This window comes from Gorilla gorilla, chromosome 7 (genome assembly GCF_029281585.2).
Source record: "Gorilla gorilla gorilla isolate KB3781 chromosome 7, NHGRI_mGorGor1-v2.1_pri, whole genome shotgun sequence".
NCBI lineage: Eukaryota > Metazoa > Chordata > Mammalia > Primates > Hominidae > Gorilla > Gorilla gorilla.
This window is the reverse complement of record NC_073231.2, coordinates 40785938-40806388: the sequence shown is the minus strand read 5'-3', so window position 1 is coordinate 40806388 and position 20451 is coordinate 40785938. Positions and strand designations below refer to the sequence as shown.

General features: G+C 39.3%; 1 pseudogene; it reads right to left on the bottom strand.

Moving 5' to 3' along the window:
- Window positions 1–14114: 14114 nt before the first annotated feature.
- On the bottom strand, window positions 14115–15218 carry LOC101150612 (large ribosomal subunit protein uL3-like; annotated as a pseudogene).
- Window positions 15219–20451: the final 5233 nt, after the last annotated feature.

The following is a 20451-nucleotide window of genomic DNA, read 5'->3' as shown; positions in this document are numbered from 1 at the left end:
CATGTGGTTTTTGTCATTGGTTCTCTATATGTGATGGATTACATTTATTGATTTGTGTATGTTGAACCAGCCTTGCATCCCAGGGATGAAGCCAACTTGATCCTGGTGGATAAGATTTTTGATGTGCTGCTGTATTCGATTTACCGGTATTTTATTGAGGATTTTTGCATCGAAGTTCATCAGGGATATTGGCCTGAAATTTTCTTTTTTTGTTGTGTAACTGCCAGGTTTTGGTATCAGGATGATGCTGGCCTCATAAAATGAGTTAGGGAGGATTCTCTCTTTTTCTATTGATTGGAATAGTTTCAGAAGGAATGGTACCAGCTCCTCCTTGTACCTTTGGTAGAATTTCGCTGTGAATCCATCAGGTCCTGGACTTTTTTTGGTTGGTAGGCTATTAATCACTGCCTCAATTTCAGAACTTGTTATTGGTCTATTCAGGGATTCAACTTCTTCCTGGTTTAGTCTTGGGAGGGTGTATGTATCCAGGAATTTATCCGTTTCTTCTAGATTTTCTAGTTTATTAGCGTAGAGGTGCTTACAGTATTCTCCGATGGTAGTTTGTATTACTCTGGGATCAGTGGTGAGATCCGCTTTATCATTTTTATTGTGTCTATTTGATTTTTCTCTCTTTTCTTCTTTATTAGTCTGGCTAGCAGTCTATCTGTTTGGTTTTTTTTTTTTTTTAAACCACCTCCTGGATTCATTGATTTTTTTATGGGTTTTTCATGTCTCTCTCTCCTTCAGTTCTGCTCTGATTTTAGTTATTTCTTGTCTTCTGCTAGCTTTTGAATTTGTTTGCTCTTGCTTCTCTAGTTCTTTTAATTGTGATATTAAGTTGTTTATTTTAGATCTTTCCTCCTTTCTCTTGTGGGCATTTAGTGCTATAAAGTTCCCTCTACACACTGCTTTCAATGTGTCCCAGAGATTCTGGTACGTTGTTTCTTTGTTCTCATTGGTTTCAAAGAACATCTTCATTTCTGCCTTAATTTCATTATTTCCTAAGTAGTCATTCAGAAGCAGGTTGTTCAGTTTCCATGTTGTTGTGGGGTTTTGAGTGAGTTTCTTAATCCTGAGTTCTAATTTGATTGCACTGTGATCTGAGAGACTGTTTGTTATGATTTCCATTCTTTTGCATGTGCTGAGGCATGTTTTATTTCCAATTATGTAGTCAATTTTAGAATACGTGCGATGTGGTGCTGAGAAGAATGTAAATTCTGTTGATTTGAGGTAGAGAGTTCTGTAGACGTCTATTAGGTCTACTTGGTCCAGAGCTGAGTTCAAGTCCTGGCTATCCCTGTTAATTTTCTGTCTCATTGATCTGTCTAATGTTGACAGTGGGGTGTTAAAGTCTCCCACTATTATTGTGTGGGAGTCTAAGTCTCTCTGTAGGTCTCTAAGAACTTGCTTTATGAATCTGGGTGCTCGTGTATTGAGTGCATATATATTTAGAATAGTTAGCTTTTCTTGTTGCATTGATCCCTTTACCATCATGTAATGCTCTTCTTTGTCTCTTTTGATCTTTGTTGGTTTAAAGTCTGTTTTATCAGAGACTAGGATTGCAACCTCTGCTTTTTTTTTTTTTTTTTTTTTTTTTTGCTTTCCATTTGCTTGGTAAATATTCCTCCATCCCTTTATTTTCAGCCTATGTGTGTCTTTGCACATGGGATGGGTCTCCTGAATACAGCACACCAATGAATCTTGACTCTTTATCCAATTTGCTAGTCTGTGTCTTTTAATTGGGGCATTTAGTCCATTTACTTTTAAGTTTAATATTGTTATGTGTGAATTTGATCCAGTCATTATGATGCTAGCCGGTTATTTTGCCCATTAGTTGATGTAGTTTCTTCATAGCATCGATGGTCTTTACAATTTGGTATGTTTTTGCAGTGGCTGGTACCAGTTGTTCCTTTCCATGTTTAATGCTTCCTTCAGGAGCTCCTGTAAGGCAGGTCTGGTGGTGACAAAATTTCTCAGCATTTGCTTGTCAGTAAAGGATTTTATTTCTCCTTCACTTATGAAGCTGAGTTTAGCTGGATATGAAATTGTGGGTTGAAAATTCTTTTCTTTAAGAATGTTCAATATTGAGCCCCACTCTCTGCTGGCTTGTAGGGTTTCCACTGAGAGATCCACTGTTAGTCCGACGGGCTTCCCTTTGTGGGTAACCCAGCCCTTCTCTCTGGCTGCCCTTAACATTTTTTCCTTTATTTCAATCTTGATGAATCTGACAATTATGTGTCTTGGGGTTGCCCTTGTTGAGGAGTATCTTTGTGGTGTTCTCTGTATTTTCTGAATTTGAATGTTGGCCTGCCTTGCTAGGTTGGGGAAGTTCTCCTGGATAATATCCTGAAGAGTGTTTTCCAACTTAGTTCCATTCTCCCCGTCACTTTCAGGTCCACCAATCAAATGTAGGTTTGGTCTTTTCATAGAGTCCCATATTTCTTGAAGGCTTTGTTTATTTCTTTTCACTCTTTTTTCTCTAAACTTCTCTTCTCGCTTTATTTCATTAAGTTGATTTTCAATCTCTAACTTCCTTTCTTCCACTTGATTGATTCACCTATTGATACTTGTGTATGCTTCGCGAAGTTCTCGTGCTGTGTTTTTCAGCTCCATCAGGTCATTTATGTTCTTCTCTAAACTGGTTATTCTAGTTAGCAACTCCTCTAACCTTTTTTCAAGATTCTTAGCTTCCTTGCATTGAGTTAGAACATGCTCCTTTAGCTCGGAGGAGTTTGTTATTACCCACCTTCTGAAGGCTACTTCTGTCCATTTTTCAAACTCATTCTCCATCCAGTTTTGCTCCCTTGCTGGAGAGGAGTTATCCTTTGGAGGAGAAGAGGCGTTCTGGTTTTTGGAATTTTCAGCCTTTCTACACTGGTTTCTCCCCATCTTTGAGGATTTATCTACCTTTGGTCTGTGATGTTGATGACCTTTCGATGGGGTCTCTGAGTGGACATCCTTTTTGTTGATCTTGATACTATTCCTTTCTGCTTGTTAGTTTTTCTTCTAACAGGCAGGCCTCTCTGCTGCAGGTGTGCTGGGGTTTGCTGGAGGTCCACTCCAGACACTGTTTGCCTGGGTATCACCAGCAGAGGCCGCGGAACAGCAAATGTTGCTCCCTGTTCCTTCCTCGGGAAGCTTCATCCCAGAGGTTCACCCACCAGATGCCAGCGAGAGCTCTTCTGTATGAGGTGTCTGTTGGTCCCTACTGGGAGCTGTTTCCCAGTCAGACTACACAGGGGTCAGGGACCCATTTGAGGAGGCAGTCTGTCCCTTATCAGAGCTTGAATGCTGTGCTAGGAGATCTGCTGCTCTCTTCAGAGCTATCAGGCAGGGATGTTTAAGTCTGCTGAAGCTGCATCTGCAGCTTCCCCTTCTTCCAGGTGTTCTGTCCCAGGGAGTTGTGGGTTTTATCTATAAGTCCCTGACTGGGGCTGCTGCCTTTTTTTCAGAGATGCCCTGCCTAGAGAGGAGCAATCTAGAGAGGCAGTCTGGCTGCAGCGGTCTTGCTGAACTACGGTGGGCTCCACCCAGTTCAAACTTCCCAAGGGCTTTGTTTACACTATGAGGGTAAAACAGCCTACTCGAGCCTCAGCAATGGCAGGCACCCCTCCCCTCACCAAGCTCGAGTGTCCCAGGTTGACTTCAGATTGCTGTGCTGGCAGCAAGAATTTCAAGCCAGTGAATTTTGGCTTGTTGGGCTCCATGGGGATGGGATCCACTGAGCTAGACCACTTGGCTCCCTGACTTCAGCCCCCTTTCCAGGGGAGTGGATGGTTCTGTCTCGCTGCTGTTCCAGGTGCCACTGAGGTATGAAAAAAAAAAGAAAACGAAAAAGAAAAAAAAGCTCCTACAGCTAGCTCAGTGTCTTCCCAAATGGCTGCCCAGTTTTGTGCTTGAAACCCAGGGCCTTGGTAGCATAGACACCAGAAGGAATCTCCTGGTCTGCAGGTTGTGAAGACCGTGGGAAAAGTGCAGTATCTGAGCTGGAGTGTACCGTTCCTACAGTCTCTCATGGCTTCCGTTGGCTATGGGAGGGAAATCCCCAGACTCCTTGCACTTCCTAGGTGAGGCGATGCCCCACCCTGCTTTGGCTCGCCCTCTGTGGGCTGCACCCACTGTCCAACCAGTCCCAGTGAGATGAACCAGGTACCTCAGTTGGAGATGCACAAATCACCTGCCTTCTGCATCAATCTCACTGGGAGCTGCAGACTGGAGCTGTTCCTATTCGGCCATCTTGCCAGCAACTCCCTATTTTTTTCTTTTCTACATTGCCTAATCATATGGTTTTATTTTTAATAGTTACCTGTCTTTTTCTTTTTATTGATAAGAATTTTCTGTTTGATAAAAATATTAGAGCCTTGTCATACATGTTGCAAATATTTTTTCTATCTTGTCTTTCAATTTTAGTGGATTTTACTCTGTGTGTGTGTGTGTGTGTGTGTGTGTGTGTGTGTGTGTCCTTATTCAGGCTATCCTAACCTACTCTAAAATAACTTTTAATTATATTTTTATTTTAGCATTTTTATTATTTCATTGTCTTAACTTTATAACTTAGATCACCTGGGATTTATTTTTGTATAGTGAGCTGGAGAACCAACTTTTTTTTCCAAGCAATTAGTCAGTACCTCAACATAACTTAGAGACAAGTCCATTTCTTCTCCCTGATTGAAATTCCACCTTTTTTTATACTATATCCTCGATATACTTTGTTGTATTTCTGAACTCTATTTGCCTCTATTGATCTATTTTCTCTTGTATCATTACCATACTATCTTAATTCCCAGCATTGGTGCTATTATCCACTACTTGTTTCACTTGCATTATATCTTTTGTGCTCAACCAGTTTCTAAGCCCCTTGATATCAGAGACTAGAACTTATATTTGGGCCTGTTTGCATGTGTGTCCTTGAAAGCACTTGAAACAATATTATACACTCACAGATCTAAAATTTGTCTGAACCTAGTCTCAGAATTTCATATCAGATCTATCAATCCATAGATTAATATGAAAGCTTTCGAACCTTTGCTACAAACAGAGGAGTGGAAATATCTCTGGGACCATCTTAACCAATAATAGAGATAAATGATCTATTATTTTTTGTTTTGTCCCATAATTGTCAGAGAATCAGAAGTACTGCTTGCTCTTTTTATATATGAGGGCTATCCAGATCTGATTAGTTTGATTTACAGTATGGCTTAGGAATAATTGTGTTACTCTGCAATGGAATAGAGCAAAATTTATTTACTCCAGCCATATGCTTATGGTTTTAGGAAGTGTCTCATGTTGAGGTGCAGAAGATGTGGGCTTTGTTACTAAGAAAATTGATATAAATTTTGGTTTTATCACCTACTGGTTTTTTGCCTGATATGTAATCGACATGCAATAAATATTTTAAATAAATTAAAAATGAATTAATAAATATATACTTTGTCTAACCATAATATGTGTTACTAATGGCAACAACCTGTCAGAAAGTGGCCCATTTTCAGTGCCATTGTATTCAATGTTTCTTGCTATTAGAACCATTAGAATAACTGTTTCATAGAGAACTCCTAGATGGTGAAAGCAAACCCTCCTTTAAACAAACTTAAACTCAAGTATCCAGAAAAGGAAAGGTAAATTCTGTATCCAAATGTCTCTTTCCTTCAGGCATTCTAAAACAAAATAAAAATAAAGCATTTTTCCTATCTAACATATAAATTTGAGAACTAGATTATTTTATTCCTTTTATTCCTTAGAAAGCACCTCTTGCCTCCCTATTTATTCAAAGCCAGTTATTTTCTCAGGAAAATTTACACAATAAGTCTAGTGTTTTATAAAAACTTCGGTGATTTTTTTATAGTTCTATGAAATAATAGAGCATAGCAGTGTCTTTAATATTTAGGACCTGGGCAAAGTGTGTTGTCAAGAGACCTGAATCTGGAAGAAAGTTCGTAGTGAGAGAAATAGACAGGGCAGGCTGAATAGGAAGTAGCTAGAAAATCACTAAGGGCACTCACTGAAAGTGAGATTATGAGGACTTGATTTTTTTAAAACGACATTAATGAAGACATACAAATGGCCAAATGCACATGAAAAGATTTCAACATTACTAATCATTAGGGAAATGCAACTCAAAACCACAATGAGATACCACACTGCACCCATTAGGGTGGCTACTATCAGACAAATAGGAAATAGCACATGTTGGTGAGGTTGTAGAGAAATTGGAAGACTTGTGTACCATTAGTGGAAATGTAAAATGGTGTAACTGCTATGGAAAACAATATGAAAATAATTGAAATTAACATCTAAAAAGATATATGTACACCTAGGTTCATAGCAATGTTATTCACAATAGCAAACAGGTAGAAGCAACCCAAATACTCATCAATGAATAAATGCATAAACAAAATGTTATATATATATAACATTGTGTGTGTGTGTATATATATATACACAGATATATACAATGAAATATTATTCAACCTTTAAGAAGGGGGAATTTTAAACTAAAGAGCTTCTGCTCAACAAAAGAAAATATCATCAGAGTGAACAGGCAGCCTACAGAATGGGAGAAAATTTTTGCAATCTATCCATCTGTCAAAGGGCTAATATCCAGAATCTACAAGGAACTTAAACAAATTTACAAGAAAAAAACAACCCCATCAAAAAGTGGGCAAAGGATATGAACAGACACTTCTCAAAAGAAGACATGCAGCCAACAAACATAAGAAAAAAGGATCATCATCACTGGTCATTAGAGAAATACAAATCAAAACCAAAATGAGATACCATCTCATGCCAGTTAGAATGGTGATCCTTAAAAAGTCAGGAAACAACAGATGCTGGCAAAGATGCAGAGAAATAAGAACGCTTTTACACTGTTGGTGGAAGTGTAAAGTAGTTCAACCATTGTGGAAGATAGTGTGGCAACCCCCGGGGATCTAGAACCAGAAATAGCATTTGACCCAGCAATCCCATTACTGGGTATATACCAAAGGATTATAAATCATTCTACTATAAAGACACATGCACACATATATTTATTGCTACACTATTTACAATAGCAAAGACTTTGAACAAACACAAATGCCCATCAATGATAGACTGGATATAGAAAACGTGGCACATATACTCCATGGAATATTATGCAGCCATAAAAAAGAATGAGCTCATGTCCTTTGCAGGAACATGGATGAAGCTGGAAACCATCATTCTCAGCAAACTAACGCAGGAACAGAAAACTAAACACCGCATGTTCTCACTCATCAGTGGGAGCTGAACAATAAGAACATATGGACACAGAGACGGGAACATCACACACTGGGGCCTGTGAGGGGGTGGGGGGCAAGGGGAGGGAGAGCATCAGGACAAATACCTAATGCAAGTGGGGCTTAAAACCTAGATGACAGGTTGATAGGTGCAGCAAACCACCATGGCACATGTAAAGCTATGTAACAAACCTGCATGTTCAGCACATGTATCCCAGAACTTAAAGTAAAATAAATAAATAAATAATAAAAATAAAAAATAAAAAGAGGGAATTTGGGCATATGCTACAACATGGATGAACATATGGACATTATTTGAAGTAAAATAGGCCAGTCATAAAGAAAAATACCATGTGAGTCTACTTTTATTAGGTGCCTGGAGCAATCAGATTCATAGAGAAAGTAGACTGGTGGTTCTTAGGAGCCAAGGGGAGGAGAGGAAGGGGTGATATTGTTTAATGAGTATAGAGTTTCAGATGGTGATGATAGTTGCACAACAATGTGAATGTACTTAATAAAACTAATGTTTGCACTTTACAGTGGTTAAGATGTGTACTTTATCACAAGTTAAAAAATATTTTAAAGCAAGCAAAGAACTCTAATTTGCCTCTATAATCTAATTGGAAGGAAAACGTGATGATACACTGTTAATTAAAAACAGAGATCCATGGTAAAAAGTAGCTATCTTTGGGAAAAGCTGCTAAGTTCAGTTAAACCACTTAAGTTGGCCCGAATGAACTGGGGAAGGAGGGTGAGACTGACATTTGAGAGAGAAGGATGACAACTCAGGGAGAATGGTTTATGAAACAAACAAGAGAAGAAAGAAAAGATTACCCAGTACCCATGAAAGGCCAGTTGAAAGTAAGTACTATTGATGTATAGTGGAATAAATTCCTTCCCAATTCAATGACTTTCCTCAGCAACACTCTGTGACCCAAAAACAAAGCAAAGAAAACAGATACTAATGGGAGATCCTGCACTGAGAAATTGAGAAATGGAATTACAGAAAGGCATTGAGGTAAAGAAATGTATGTGCCCAACTCTTTTCCAAATGGTAACTCATTTGCTGCTTATTAAGGTTCATATAGAAGACTCTAGCTAAGCCTGCACTGGTCCAACCTCCTAGAACTTTCCACATGCTCACAAACTGGTCACCCTTTTACAGTTGCAATATGACTGAGCATGCATGTGGTCTATTCATTATGATACTTCGTTAAAAATGTTTCTTTTGCTCTTATATCAGCGAACCATAACTTCAGTAAGATTACGTGCAATAATTTTCACCAGCACTTCAACTCAGTCCTTTGGGAATTTACTTCACCTTTTGAAATAGGTTGTTATTTTGCTCCCATTGTACAAGAAAAGGAAGCTGAGGCCCAAAGAAACTAGTGAAAGTCATTCAGCTACCATGTAGTAATGAAAGATTAAGATTCAGACCTTCTGACTGAGAAATAAAACTGTAAAATAAGACCCCAAACTCTCCACATGAGTTGAACCCCTTGTGGTTGGTGGAAAAACTCTAAATTTTAAAGTGGAGCCATATGGCCAAAGCAGGGTGGGAGGGAGTGGTCACATACCCTGGATTTTTGGAGAGAGAAGCTCTTCACAATCATCCTGCTTTGCACCCTTAAGCCAGAACAGTTTCTGTGATGGGAGCTGCGATATCCTGTGGCTGGAAACCCCTCAATGGCTATTTGAAAGAAACATCTGACAAAGACTTCTGGTTGGGTGCTTGGAAACCATCCAATCAGGGTTCGTCTACTTAGACTAATCAGAGCTGAACAAGTTTGAATCCTTAATTTGCATAAATGAGCCAGATTGAGAACCTGAGCAAGAACTTTCCCAATTTAAGCCAGACTCTCCATTTGTTATTTGTGGCTTTTGTTTTACACTGATGGCTATGTCTCCCCACTCTGCATTTTGTTTTTTAATAGAAAATAAAGTTCTCCCTTTGCCTCGGCAGATCTCCTTGCTCTTGTTCTTTCCACTGCACTAAGCTGCCCAAAGTAAACAAAGGAGAAGAGAGAAAATGCCCACTTATGAAGACAGTAGGAACAAGATTTAGCAGATAAAAAGAAAGCATAGGTAAGTGTCAGATAAAAGTAAGTTAGCAATCTGGGAGACAGAGCAGCGTTGTTAATGGCAAAATCCAGGATATGAGGGTGATAATGGGTAGTAACAAGGACCAGAAGTTAGGGCCACTGGCAGTTTGTTGAGTGAGGAACCTTGATTCGGTATCTCATACACAACATGGATTTTAAAGGTGCCAATGATTTAGTGGGAGATAAGAAATATGAAGAGTGTGATGTGAGTAGTAGCATGAACACGATCTCCAAGTAAAGAAATGGCAGGAGGTGATTGAAATACAAAAGACGTTCAGATGCTGAGCTTTTCTGAGTTCACATAAATCACAAAAGGCAAAATATATACATATATGTTGTTTTATATGTAGCATTTTTTGAAGAAACCACATTTCCACTGAAGGAGTAAAAGAAGTCTGAAGATGGAAAGTTTCTAGCAGAAAACTTTAAAAAAAAAAAAAGACATAGACTAGTTAAAGTGGGTATCCTATGGGTGGAAGTAGTGAATAAGGTAAACTGGAATGAGTTTTGAGGTATGGCGGAAGCAGGAGAGAGGAAGACAAATCAGAGAAACAGAAGTGAACAATCTGAGAGTTTGGGAAGTATAATGGAAGAAAGGAGTAATTTTGCAGTATTTTAATTCTGAAATCAGTAGACTGTCACCAGAATAGTCAGGCAGAGACTCCCATAAAATTTCACATAAGGTGTTTTCTGACTGTAATGAGCTCTCTGGTCATGTACTTTGTACTTCAGAGCAAGATCAAGCACTTTCCCTGCCTGTTTTGTTCTTAAATATACCTCAAATTAGAAGCAAGGTGTGTGCTTACCAGAAACATGGGACACATCAAACCCTAGTCCATGAATTTTTTATAAGCAGAGGAGAATTAAAAGATCAGATTAAATTCAGAGCAATAACTGAAGCCCTGCTCAGAATTAATGTGCCTCATTACCTGAGTGAAGTTTTCAAGAGTAAATACTGCTCATTTCACAGTCAGAACACTGACGTGGTGACATGTTTCTCACTCACGCAATTCACTCATAATTTAATATGATATTTTATATTGTGATAAAATATTCTAGGATAGAAATTATGTTTGGCCATTTATGCAACCCTCTATTTTGCACAAATTAATACAATTCATGTCCTGGTATTCCTCAGAGCTTAAATATTTAAATGATGTTTAATATAATCTTCCCCAATGAGTAAAACTATTTTGGAAAAAAAAGCAAGAGTTGAATATTGCAATGTGCAATATGTGCAGTGTGCAATATTAAGAAAATGTTTACTTAAATTTGTATTTGTTCAATACTTAGAACAAATGTTTCAGTTAATTTTAGGCTGTTCTATTCTGTTTCTCTGTGCTATTTTTTATTCTTAGGATATTTGTCACTTGAATTTGTCTGTGTTTTAAATAACCATCCATCAGTTTTTATTATCTGTGGTAAGTCGTTTGGAGAGATGACCTAAACCTCACCCATTCCTATACACTCACCCCTTTTCTCTCCTCCCATCAAGAAGTGAAGGTTTTTTCTCTACTCTTTGAGTTTGGGTTTGGCCTTTTAAGTGACTCTGGCCAATGAAATATTAGCAGCATAAGATGAGCAAAGATTTTTAAAATATTTGCACACTGGGGCTTTCTGTCTTTGACTCCAAATGAAACCTTGAGACCACAAAGTGATGAACCTAAATTAACCTACTGGATAGATCCTTTGAAGTAAAGCAGAGCACCACTTGACAGTCTGCTAACCACTTCACTTGAGGCTATCTTAGACAATCCAGTCCTCATTAGGCCACCAGAAGAGTGCAGCCAAGTGAATCCAGGAAAAAAAGATCAGAAGAATGTACCAGCTGAGCTCAGCTGAAATTGCTGACTCACAGACTCATAAGCAAATAAAACTTGTTAAGTCAATACATTTTTTATAATTTGTTACACAGCAATAGGTAACTGATACACTAGTATACTATTATCCCCTGAAATAAGTGGCATTCATCCGTTTAAAGAGAAGTGGTAGGCTAGGTGCAGTGGCTCATGCCTGTAAACTCAGTGCTTCCAGAGGCCATGACAGGAGGATCACTTGAGGAGAGGAGTTTGAGACCAGCCTGGGCAACATAGTGAGACCCAATCTCTATTAAAAAAATTTTTTTTAATTATCTGAGTGTGATGGTGTGCACCTGTAGTCCCAGCTACTTGGGTGGCTGAGGTGGGAAGATTGCTGGAGCCCAGGAGTTTGAGGCTGCAGTGAGCTGTGACTGCAGCACTGAACTCCAGCTTGAGCAGGAGAGCAAGATCCTGTCTCTAAAGAAAAAAAATGAAAGAAAAGAAAAGAGACAGAGAGAGAAAGAAAGAAAAAAAAAGAAGGAAGGAAGGAGAGAAAGGAAGAAAGAAAGAAGGAAAGAGAAAAGAAAGAAAAGAAAGAAGAAAGAAAGAAAGAAAAAGAAAGAAAGAAAGAAAGAAAGAAAGAAAGAAAGAAAGAAAGAAAGAAAGAAAGAAAGAAAGAAAGAAAAGAGAGAGAGAGGGAGGGGAAGAGAAGGAAGAGGGGAAGAGAAGGAAGGGGAGGGGAGATGAGGGGAGGGGAGGGGAGGGGTAACCAAATCTATGTTTTGATTGACAGGAAAAAGAGGAAATAAAAGTACATCTTACATTAATTCTCAGTCTCATCCAATCACAACTTACACCACTAATGACCCTAACAATCCTTAATCTTCTAAATCAGCTCAGTGTTTTAGAACTGTGAAAATAAGTAGCTTCCAAACAGTTTCGTTCAAGCTCTTCTATTCTAGTAATCCACATGCCAAACCCCATTTTCTAATTTGGTAATAGTGGAATGCTGGGAAGAAGCCCCAGTGTTGGACAGGCATTTTGGTGCATGCCTGAGTTGATCACAGCAAGGCAGTTGTCCCACGTCATTCATATTACATCACGCATGGGAAAGGTTGCTGGGGGAGATGGCTCAAGCTTGAGTTAGACTGAGTTTAAGACAAGATTGTCACTTAATCCTAAGCCACAAGACAAGACAAAAAGTGAGTGCTCTTCAGGCTCCATACTAATGATTTTTAACTAGGGATGGGCATCATAGTCAGCAGTAGACTTTTACACTACCAATTTTTCCCCATCTAATCTCAGTTTTGCTTTAAAACAAGAAAAAGCATCTGTTTTGCTTGTTTTAACATCACAGGTGACAGTCATGCACAGTGTTCACTAAGAATAACCAATATATGCACAGTATAACATTAATAGTGTGATATTATTTGAGGTTAATAAGAGGACTTTCCAATAATACAACTCCCACTGGGCTAATACTGCGCCTAAAATTACAGTAGTCTCTTATTGGCCGAAAATATATTATATGTCCAGGGCAGTCTTAGTATAAGGGAAAGGCTAGAATTAAAAGACCAGGATTCTCTCTTATTTGTTTAACCTTAGTGAAGTCGTTTAACTTCTCAGTTTTTTCCTCTGCAAAATAGGGAATGAAATATATGCTTGCTAGATTACTGGTGTGCTTGGGGACGTACTCTGCAAACTTTAAACTGCCATTTAAAATAAAGAGTTGCTATCTTTCAGTAGGAAAAAAAACCATTAATTTCTCAGAACCAACTGACTAATTTGATTTCTAGCCTATTACCTAATAAAATGCTGAGAAAACAAGACACGGGTAACTTCGAATTGGGATGGAGGAGATCTCTGAAGTGGGATAATATTTAGGAAGGGAGAACTAAGTATTTCACTCCAATGGGAGCCCCTGAAGTGGAATGGAACAGAATAAGGTGGCTAAAAACAATGTTAGATGCAAGCATTGCCTACTTCTCAGTTTAGCTTCAGATCACCTCAACAAATGGCCCCAAATCAGAATGGCTTACAACTCCCAATAGGTTCATTTATTCTTAAATTATGAGACAGGTATGGAGAGAAAGAGTGAAAATAAGATGTATCTTGGAGTAATGCACTTGATTTGAGATATTTAAGTTTTGTAAGCAGCTCTTCTCTATCAATCTCCATTTGAAATCAGGTTATTTCTATTTTTCATATTTGGAAGCATACAGCTATAATAGCAGAGTCAGAGGAGGAATTTTGTGGATACAGGAAAAATAAAACTGAATTGCTCTTCTAATTGCCCTACAGACTTAGCCTATATAAATAATTATTCATAATCTTTTATTCTGTAGTGTAATAATTTATTTTTCCTTTGATGGCAATGACATAGGTTCATTTATTGAGGCCGTAATGATGAAAATTAAAACTCAAAAAAAGATGAGCTTATGCACTAGAGAAAAAAAGCATTTGAATAGTTAAAATACTAAACAGTAGAGGTAAAGTTTTTTTCTTTCCTTTCAAGCTTGCAAAAATGTTATGTGAAGGTGAATCTTGTGCACTTAGATTCAAGAGAAAGAATGAAGATGTTGATTTGGAGGAAATCACACAATTCTTTTATATTTTCTACTACACAAAGCTAAAACCTATATGCCTTCCTACTAAAATAACTTTATGGCAATGCTGAACATTTTTCAAATAATTAATAAATTATTTACTAACCTCATGAAGCAGTATTTTTTCCTCCATACATTTCTTTACCCTACAAATCACTCAAATATGCTTTTTATCTTTTTTCTCATTTCCTACAACAAACATAATGGCATATATTTCTTTCTTATTTAATACACTTAAGAACAATGATAAAAGACACCTGACCAGGTATATTGTCCAGCTATTCTGAATTGAACAGACTGAGACTTGGAGCTGTCATCTAGCTAAGTGGTTTTTTTGTTTGTATGTTTGTTTTCGGTGGAAAATAACTTTTATTGAGACCCCACCAGCTGCAAAATCTGTTCCTGGCATTAAGCTCCTTCTTCCTTTGCAATTTGGCCTTTCTTGAGTGCTCCCACAAATGCTTTCTTCTCCTCCATGGTCTGGAAGCAGCCATGGCCAAACTTGGAGGTGGTGTCAATGAACTTAAGGTCAGTCTTCTCCAGAGCCTGTCATTTGGTCTGCACCAGCAAGGACTTGCCGAGGGTGAGCACTCGTTTCTTGGTTACAATCACACGGCCTTTCAGGATGACAAAGTCATTGGTCACTTCACCATAGTGGACAAAGCCACCCAGAGGGTTGATGCTCTTGACAGACAGGTCATAGTCAGTGGAGGCATTGTTCTTGATCAGTTTGCCACCCTTGATAAGGTAGCTCTGGCCGATCTTATAGATCTTCTTGTTGATCTTGGTGCAGTGATGGTACTCTTTCTGCCCAGTGCGTGCCCCAGAGAAGGCTACACAGGCAGGATGCCATGCCTCAATACAGGCCACCTTGCAGAGGCCTCAGCAGATCTTGCGGGACAGCTTCTTGGTGTGCCAATGACTGGTGACCCCTTTGTAGCCTTTGCTCTTTGTCACCCCAATGACATCAATCATCTCGTCCTGCCCAAACACCTGGTTCACAGGTACCTGCTGCTCAAGCCTCTCGCGGGCCCAGTCCAGCTTCTCAGCCACAGTGCCTCTGTTCACCTGGATCTCCATCACATGGGCCTTCTTGTGGTGCAGAGGAAGCACCACATCTGGTTGTGGGTAATGATATGGATGACTTGGCAGTACTTCTTCATGCTGCTGAAGTCCTTCTCCAGCCGCTTCTTGCCGTCCTCATCCAGCCATTTCTTGCAGTACTTGGTGAAGGCCTTCTTCTTAGATTTATGCCAGTTATTATAGAAATGCCTCTTGCACTCATCACTGATGTGCTCAGTGAAGACGGTCTTGAAGGTTCAGAGGGCTATGTCCACAATGCCCGCAACCACCATGGTTATCTCCACAATGGTCACAGCCTCTACCACCTCCTTCTTGTTCACCTTGGAGCCTGTCGACTTCCCGCACGATGTGGGTCATGCCAGCCTTGTATCCCAGGGAGGCTATGAGGTGGACCGGCTTGGAAGGGTCCTCTTTAGGGAAGCTCTTCACCTTCCTGTGATGCCTCCTGCTGCACTTCTGAGGCAGGAAGCTGAGGGACCCATGTCTGGGACCACGCCTTGAGACAGAGTCTTGCTATGTTGCCCAGGCTGGAGAGCACTGGCGTGATCTTGGCTCACTGCAACCTCTGCCTCACAAGTTCAAGTGATTCTCCTTCCTCAGCCTCCTGAGTAACTGGGACTACAGGCGCCTGCAACCACGCCTCGCTAATTTTTTTTATATTTTTAGTAGACAGGATTTCACCACGTTGGCCAGGCTGGTTTTGAACTCCTGACCTCAAGTGATCCGCCCACCTTGGCCTCCCAAAGCGCTAGGATTACAAGAGTGAGCCACTGCGCCCAGCCAGCCAGCCAAGTGGTTGTGTTACCTTCTGGGGATGTTCTGCAAATGTGCATTGTTTTACTTGTCTTGATTCTCTGCCTAGATGTTTATAAATAACCCAGGATCATTAAACCAAACACAATAAACAGACAAATGAATAATCAATAAAACAATATAGTATGATAGATAATGTAATAAAAGTGCCGTAAGATTAAACAATACTGTCACATCACATTGTGAGGGCAATCAGGGACTTGCTTGTGTAATATGTCCAATGAAGGAGATGCATATTAGTTTTCTGTTGCTATATAGCAAATTACCACAAGCTTAGCAGCTTAAAACAATACCCACTTGTTGATTTCACAGTTTCTATGGGTCAGGCATCCAGGCCTGACTTAACTGGGTCCTCTGCTCAGGGTCTTAACCTAGATGTTGGCTGGGCTGCATTCTCATCAGGAGCTTGAGATGCTCTTCCGAGCTCATGTAGGTGTTGGCAGAATTCCATTTCTTGTAGAGGTAGGGTTGAGGTCCCCATTTTCTCGCAGGCTGTCAGCCAGGAGGTACTCTCAGTTCCTAGAGGCTGCCCACAGTTCTTTGCTACATAATCCTCTCATCGGGTGTCTCACAACATGGATGTTTACTTCTTCAAGGCCATTGGGAGTATTTCTTTTACCAGTCTGTTAGAACAGAGTTTTATAAAACTTGATGTAACCACAGAGGTAACTCTCCCATCACCTTGGCTTCCTACCAAGAAGGAAAGTGAAATGAAAATCAAAGTTTGGAAGATGGTAATAGCGGTGTCAGGAAGGAATACGGATGTAAAGAAAGAAATCAAGTTAAAAGATAATGGGATTTTACCAAAGAAAGGAGTTTTCCATTAGAAAGATCAAAAATAGAATAAAGAGAGCTAATCTATACATCAATAGAGTGAGAGATTTGCGTGAAGCAGACTTCTAAAAGCTTAGAAAAGAAAAAAATAATGAGAACTTGGGGGAAAATGTGCTTTATCTGAGGATTATTTTTCATTTTCTATAAAGTGGAAAGTTTCTCCAGGCATTTATAGCTGTAAACATTATGGTTTTGTTTCAAAACCAAATTAGGAATAATATATTTCAATATTCATTCACTAAAAGTAAATTTAGATCTAACTTTACACATGATATTAAACATTATGTACATTTTTATTTTCCCAAAAAAATTATAGCTACTTATCAAGTACCTACCATATACTATGCACTGAGCTTTGTAAACATTGCCTCAATTCTTACAGCCCTTAAAAATATTAATATACATGTTTTACAGGTAAGAAAGTTGAGATGCCAGGATATAAGGTCAAACTCCACAGGAGCTCAATTACCATTGTATTCCAAGTGAGCTACACATCCAGGATTTGTACAACCTGGTCATATCAAGTGACTTGTCCACATTCTCCCATCTAATGAGAAGAGGAAGCTCAGGCCTTCTGGCTCCAAAGCCTTCTCTCTCTTTATACTGAACTAAAAAGTAAATTTCCATTGATTCAAAATTCCAGGAAATTCTACATTTCTGATTTGAGCTGCGGTTTTGTAGAGTTACTTCTTTATTAGGTATTTATTAAGCCTTTACTATTTGCCAGACACAGTATTTGGTATTCCATGTGTTATTTCACTTAATCGTCACAGCTTTCTGATGTACTTACTATCATTACTTCCATTTCACATACAAGAAAACTGAGGTGACTTAGGTTTGTAAACAGGCTCATAATATTCAGGCAATAATTGGTAGATTCAAGATTGAACTCAGTTGTCCCTGACTCATTGTGCATAGCTAATCTGAGGAACCATGGGAGACAACACACACTGTTCAGTTGACTTCCCTACAACAGTTAATCTGAAATTATCTTCACATTTATCGCTTTCCTATTAAAAACTATCATGATACTTTGCAATGATTTATCATCACTCATCAGATGTTATAGTCACCTCCACACAAATCTGTGGTTGATTAAGTAACTAAATTTGGAAGACATTTCAGTGATGAAAAGTGCTAAGTGTTTCTATGAATAATAATTAGCATGGTACTTCAACTAAATTATGTATGTGAGTATTGGGAATCAATCAGCAGAGGCGGGTCAGGTTTTGATGACCAGAACCAGATAAGATGGATTAGTCAGGGCAGCACAGATGACTGAAGCAGACATTGGCTGCAAAAAATGAATAAATAAATAAATAAATAAATAAATAAATAAATAAAAACGTATTGAGCACCTAGCCTGTACTAAGCACCATGCAAGATCCTGAAAACACAATGCTGAATAAGACAGACACAATCTCTGCCCTCATGGATCTTACACTCTAGAACTTAGCATCATCAGAAGTCATCCCAGCTTAATGGGATATGCTGCCATGGAACTCTTGTAATAGGCAATCAGACCAGCGGAATGCAAGTACATGGCCACGGTGCCTGTGATCCAGAGCCTGCCCTCAAGCCCCTGGGAGCGTTGAGATGGGGCAAAGCAGGGTTGCTGTACTGGAAAGAACCACGACAAAGGCACATTGGAATATTTCAGGGATTCGGATACTGAAATAAGACAGTGACCTGCCTACAGGAAGTAGGCAAGAGTTTGATACTGCAAATAAATCAGGGCCTGATCATCAGGAAGGTTAAGGTAAGCTTGGTCTTCAGGACTAGGTTTATTTGTTTGTTTGTTTGTTTGCTTTGTTTACTTTTTTTTATTTTTTTTTTATTTTTTATTTTGAGACGGAGTCTCACTCTGTTGCCCAGGCTGGAGTCTAGTGGTGCGATCTCGGCTCACTGCAACCACCGCCTTACGAGTTCAAGTAATTCTCCCTGCCTCAGCCTCCTGGGTAACTGGGATTACAGGTGCCTGCCACAAAGCCTGGCTAGTTTTTGTGTTTTTAGTAGAGCCAGGGTTTTGCCATGTTGGCCAGGCTGGTCTTGAACTCCTGATCTCAGGTGATCCACCCGCCTCAGCCTCCCAAAGTGCTGGGATTACAGGCACGAGTACCGCGCCTGGCCAGGACTAGGTTTCTTAAAGCCACATGCAGTCTGCTAGAAACAGAAATGACCCCAGAGCCTGAGGGATGTGTTAGCCTGTGTTCTCCCATCCAGTAGCTTCTGCTATGGGAACTGGAGAGGGAGTCAGATAGGCCATCTCACTTTCCCAGGCTGTTTTCTCTCTAAGATGACTCATTACATCTGCATAGCCATACCGAGATCCTGCCACCACCTTATGTCCCCAACCAAAAGTTATCCAAACAATAGTCTCACATAGAACATTCACCCGTCCTTACCAAAAAGAGCTTTTTTTTTTCTCTAAGCACAAATTAGACTGGTATTTCACAAGTTCTCTTGCCCAATAATTCTGTTTGGGAACAATTGCTGCCTTTTTTCCTGAAATCTGGACTCCCAATCTTTGCTTTAAGTAGTGAACTTACTTTAAAAAATAAAACAATCCTGACAAAGTGCACACACAGCTGTGTGCTGCCTTGGATTGCAGGGGGCCTTCATGACCTGCTCAGTTCTCTGACTTGCATTCTTATCAGGGAGTCAATTTCTTCAAAGATCCAAATTCATTTGCTTCTATTTCTATGATTAATCCCTTTTATTCTGTACAAGGCAATGGCTTTTTTTTTCTTTTGACATGCTTTCATTAGTTTTTCAGGACATAATCAGGGAGTCATTTTCCTTCAGTAATGCTATGTATATGCCTGTAGGCTATAATACCCTATGGTGAAAGGCACAAATTGCACATATTTGATCAAACAAATTAGAACTACTGTCTCTTGCAGAGAGATGTGATATTTTTCCAAAGGATAAAATTTTAGAACAGGATGCCTCTGGTACCACCTACTGCAATTTTTTTAATGACATTTCTTCTCAAGATAGTAATTACAAACTCATTTGCATGTAAGCTTGGACCTGTACAATGCCAATGCTGCCAAATATTTAACAATAAGCATTTGTAAATATATGAAGTTAAGCTGTGTATAAAAAGTAAATTACTTACCTGTGAGCATATGGTAAATATTCAAGAATCAAAATAGTCTACACAATTCCTAATGACTTAACCAATAGCTTACAAAGTTCTTTCAAATGTTTCACAGTATTTTAACCTCAAAATAGAGTGGAGTTATTGATATAGTTTGAATGTTTGTCCCTTTCAAATCTCATATTGAAATGTAATCCCCCCGTGTTGGAAGTAGGGTCTGGAGGGAGGTGTTTGGGTCATGGGGGCGGATCCCTCATGAATAACTTGGTGTCCTCCCTGCAGTAATGAGTTCACATGAGATCTGATTGTTTAAACGAGCTGGCACCTCCCCTTCTCTTTCTTGTTCCCACTCTCACCGTGTGATACACTGGCTTCCCCTCACCTTCTGCCATGATTGTAAACTTCCTGAGGCCCTCGTCAGAAGCAAATACCGGTACTATGCTTCATGTACAGCCTGCAAAATCATGAGCCAATTAAACCTCTTTTCTTTTAAATTACTCAGTCTCGGGTATTCCTTTATAGCAACACAAGTGGGCTAACAGAGTTATGATGCCCATTTGTCAGCAACATGCTCATGTATGTGTATGGACCCTGACTATAACCCACATCTTCTAACCTCAAGTTCAATTTTCCTCTCCCCAGTGGACCATACTCAAAAGCTGTCATCTATTTTATTCCTCAACATGTTTCTGTCCTGTATGGAAACTATGTTACATTCTGCATTTTTAAATATCTTTTTCTTTAGAAGGTTTGTTCACGAAAGAAAAGTTGCTTCCAAGTGGCAACTTAGTTATCACTTTAGTGACATGCATACCAGTGAAGATGCAGTCTACAGTCCTTTGCAATCTTCTTGCT